Below are 4,619 nucleotides of genomic sequence, written 5' to 3'. Positions count from 1 at the left end.
CCCCCCCCCCCTCCCCGGCAGACGGCACCTGTGCGTACGTTCCTCCGAGGCGACGCGGCACCGGTGGAATCGACGTTTGCTCACGACGCTCAACGCCCATTGACGATGGATCAAAATTAATGTGGAATATATAACCGTTGTGACACCCTCTTACGGACGGCAAGGTCACGTTCTGCTGATTATAGGCTATTTGTATATAATTTACGGGGCAGTTTGTACCGCACGTGACCGCGGCCATCCGACGTAGTGCACTCAAGCTCACGGGGAAGAACACCGAGCTTTCCTTCACCCGGGCGCGGCGTAGGAGGGGCCGCGACTACAGGTGTCAGATGTTTTTAATTAATAGTATTTCTTTCTTAGCTGTCGCTGTATGGATGACGTAACCGAGTCACATTGTGAGAGTTACTTCACCTCGATGTGATGCTTAAACGTCGGTCGGGCTACCGACTCCGACCCCAGGCCGTTTCTCTACTGTATATTAAGACGACAGCATCACGCCACGCACCGCACGTCCCTCGTGGCGTTGAGTACCGAGACGACAACACCACTCCGCTCACAAGGTGTTCCCGTTACTGCGAGATATTCGGAAGTTGGTGCAGACGACGTGGGCGTATGCATCGCGTCGTGCACGAGATGTTTACATTTTTCCTTGCGATGATTATGGGGATCTTGTTTGTGTGTGTGGCGTTGTGTCTCAGGCCGACGTAATAATCTCAACTGATGATAAGAGGATCCCAGTTATATTGCCTCTCTCTCTCTCTCTCTCTGTCTCTCTGTCTCTCTGTCTCAACTCCCTGCCTCTCTCTCTCTCTCTCTCTGTCTCTCTGTCTCTCTCTCTCTCTCTCTCTTGAACCAAACTCATGAGTGGTAACAGCTCACATTCTTTACATTTATTCCATTATTTATTGACACATAATTTTACAAGAACAATTACTTATAATAATGATTGATTTATTTTACTTCATAAACACGAAAGAATGTCGAGAAATAATTGATGAATTGGTTCTTGTTGATACCATGTTGTCAATCTGAGGCCAAGCTTGTAATATGAGTCGAAGCTTGTCACCTGAATCAAAGCTTGTCATATGAGTTGAAGCTTGTCATCTGAATCAAAGCTTGTCATATGAGTTGAAGCTTGTCATCTGAATCAAAGCTTGTCATATGAGTTGAAGCTTGTCATCTGAATCAAAGCTTGTCATATGAGTTGAAGCTTGTCATCTGAATCAAAGCTTGTCATCTTAAGTCAAAGCTTGTCAATCAGAATCCAAGCTTGTCCTTCCTTAGTCATGAGTGGATCAAGCTTTCATCTGATTCTCCCAGGCGACTGATTAGCCATTCCCTCATCTCTCAATCATGATGTACCAAAACTACTCAAGACTACGGCACTATGGCAATATCCAACCCCAAGCTAAGGTATTTTTTTGATCTTGAGGATAAGATATAGACGCATCTGGTCGATATTTATCCGGCGGTCTGGCGAGTCTTCAATGTACGATTATACAAACAAACTTGCCGACACAAACTTGATATATATATATATATATGAATCTGCGGTGTATATAAGAATTTACTTCATTGAGTGTAATTATTTAATTTGACAGCCTACAAAAATAAACAATATTGACCCATATCGCTTTTTTATTTACCGTTTTTAAGTGTGGGTTAGTTTATGGCTAATTGAACGAGGTATTGGTTCGTTTGACGATTATGTGGTGTTTACATTTGATTCATCTTCGTTATTTGATTTGATTCTGTATATAAAATATTTATCATCAATTCCTTAGTATTTTTAGTTCTATTTATCCTGATATAAATAATTAATAAAAAAAAGAACCGACTCAAATATCCCGTTAACGATCAACGTGTTATATACCAGGATGATCCTCGACGTAAAAAGCTCGTAGTTAAGATTAGAACGTGGCGACAACATTAACAATACACACCTCGACTTAACCCCAGACTATCAACAACATACCCCATTTCTTTCCGTTATCCACGTTATCTGTGGTACTATGGGGTCGAATTATTGGTTGACCTTACTTAACCTTTCCTAACCTGACCTGACCTGTATACTGTAGAGAGTTATGTAGAGAGACAAATAGATAAGTTATGTAGATAGATACATATATATTTAAAACATACCGAGATATATAAACAGACGTATATTTGCACAGGCTAGTTTATTGTGCCCCTATGTATACCAAAGTACAGAAGTATTTAAGGTCAATACAGAGGTCTTATTTACCCTCTGACCTTCATAATGGGTCATTCATACAACCCAGTCAAACACAAACGGATTATTATACAATCATTACATAATTAGTTTTATTTATGTAGATTTAAGAGACTTTAGGTAGCGAAAATACAACTGGGTTAAAACCTATTGAAAAAATCTATTATCATCATTTTCATACATATATAATTATTTGTTAAAATATTCCTCTATATTTATCTCCCGTAAAGTTTCCTAAGTTAAATATTTACTGATTTTAAAATTATTCTATAAATATTAAATAAAAGATAATGAATTGGTATTAAAATTGTTCAAATTGGAGGATTATTTTAGGATTTAATTGGGTAATGTTTATAGGTAATGTTGGCAGCCATGTTGAGGAGACAGAGCGGTACAGTTGGCTCCCCTGTTTAAACCTCACTGTGTCCGAATCCCTTGACTCATTTAAACTTGAATATTCGTCTTTATATTTAATTTATTACGTAAATTTCTTCTTCATTTACAAATTTATGATTATTTCATATTATTTTTATATTACTAGATGACTAAATTGACCATAAATATTTATTAAAATTTATATATACAATGAAGTTTGTATTAAAGTTAATCATTCGGACGAGGTGGTGTGAGGGGGAGGGATGGGGGGTGGGGGGAGGGTCTATGATGGTGTTGGTAAGTCAGTTACTTCCAGGAGACTCAAGAGTGAAGACGTCTCTCTGAGCTCTACACAATGCTCCACGTTTCTTTTAAGGTATGTGTTAATTGTGGTTATATTCACGTTAGGTGTTTATATGGACGTATTTAACGATAAGTTGACCAATAACTGCTCCTTATATTGGTAAATTACTGAAGGTAATTGTTAATTGAACAATGTTGAAGTAGTTTTATCGGTCGAAGTCTTTATTCTAGTTAGTATTGTAGATATATTTAATTTCTTCACTTCTCTTTACAGATGAGAGATGTGATTGGTTGTTGGTGGAAGACCATCATCACCTCGTTCCTGTTCCATACATTGAGGTAAGTTTTGTCAACCATAATATTTTAAGGCTATTTGTTTTAAGATTTAATCAATTATTGTCTATACAGTAAAGACAAGATTTAAAATTAATTGTATAATATCAGCCTCTGGTCTATACATAACTTCTGTAGAATAATATTAAAGGAAAATCACGAACAATTTGGCTTAAGTTTTGCTAAAACTTGGTAAAGGTTTTGGTAAAATATTGTTTATAATAGTTTATAAAGAATTAAATTACAACAAGGTATTGTCGTGATAATTAGAGAAGTATTTCAATATAAAGGTAATTAGTGTATTGACTTGTGTTGACAATTTGTCTATAAAAGTTTTGATGTTTTAATTTCAGAAGTGTGGGAGGTGGAAGACCATGGCTGGGTGTTTGACATTGGCTGAAGGTTTTATATACTGGAGGTGAGCTTAATTAATAATAATAATAATAATTAACGGTTTATTGAAAGAGCATGGCAGCCGGAAGGCTGAAAATATACAATTACATAATCGGGGAATGGTTCTCTTGATTTACAAACGATGTACAAGTAACATAAGTGATACAAATATGATATATAATAATTAGGTGTTGATAATTTTTACAATGGTTGGGACTGGGCTGTTCTTGTAGCAATCAGTTCGTGCTCGTATGGGCTGGATGCGGTTGGGCAGGTGTGTGGCCAGGACAGTAGCTTGGGGCAATGCAGGTGTGCTCCATCCTTCAGGTTAGGTCAGGTGAAGCCGTGAGGTCAGGTCAGGTTAGGTCAGGTCCAGCCACACTCAGTATTGCTGTGTTTTTGTGCTTTTCCTTCGAGTTGAAATTGTCACTTTTGTATATCACTTGTGGGTTAATCGTCAATCTTTGCACTGTACTGTTGGTGTGAGGTTGTTGATAAATCCAGATGGGAAGGAGGAGATTGGGGAGGGGACGGCCCGACAGACCGGGCTGGCAGCTGTCTCCACGATCAAGAGACCACGGCCACGTTAGCGGGCAGCGCCGACTACACACGTCCTTACCCTATGAAGGCTGATGACCTGTTGCAAAAGAAGTCTGAGATTTAATTGTTATAGAAAGACTGGCATTTGGCCCGGGTTAGTAGTTTTGGCAAAGTATATATAATGTAAGAAGTTTTGTTATAGGTTTAAAAGGTTAGATTATACACATTTTTATGACTAACCTAATGCTGTCTTTATTGCAGGTTTGGCAGTTAGGTGTGAACCACATGAGTGGAGGTGTTGAGCCTGTAAAGCCAACAAGAGGAATTCTTACTATTTCGGTAAATTTTTGCGAGAAGTTTTATCATGTGTTCGATGTTAAAGCTGTTTATAATAATATGCTGTATCAGTTTAATGGTGAAAATAAATGTGGAATATAATTTA

At 38.0% G+C, this 4,619-nt stretch overlaps 1 long non-coding RNA gene across 1 annotated transcript; it reads left to right on the top strand.

Moving 5' to 3' along the window:
- Positions 1 to 2,881: 2,881 nt before the first annotated feature.
- LOC121857492 lies at positions 2,882 to 4,619 on the top strand. Its single transcript, XR_006087206.1, has 3 exons — positions 2,882 to 3,250; positions 3,598 to 3,662; positions 4,439 to 4,619. It is a non-coding gene; the product is annotated as an uncharacterized LOC121857492 (long non-coding RNA).

Source organism: Homarus americanus, unplaced genomic scaffold (genome assembly GCF_018991925.1).
Source record: "Homarus americanus isolate GMGI-L3 unplaced genomic scaffold, GMGI_Hamer_2.0 scaffold19065, whole genome shotgun sequence".
Classification (NCBI taxonomy): domain Eukaryota; kingdom Metazoa; phylum Arthropoda; class Malacostraca; order Decapoda; family Nephropidae; genus Homarus; species Homarus americanus.
Note: the sequence above shows the minus strand (reverse complement) of the source record. Positions and strands in the feature narration are given on the sequence as shown.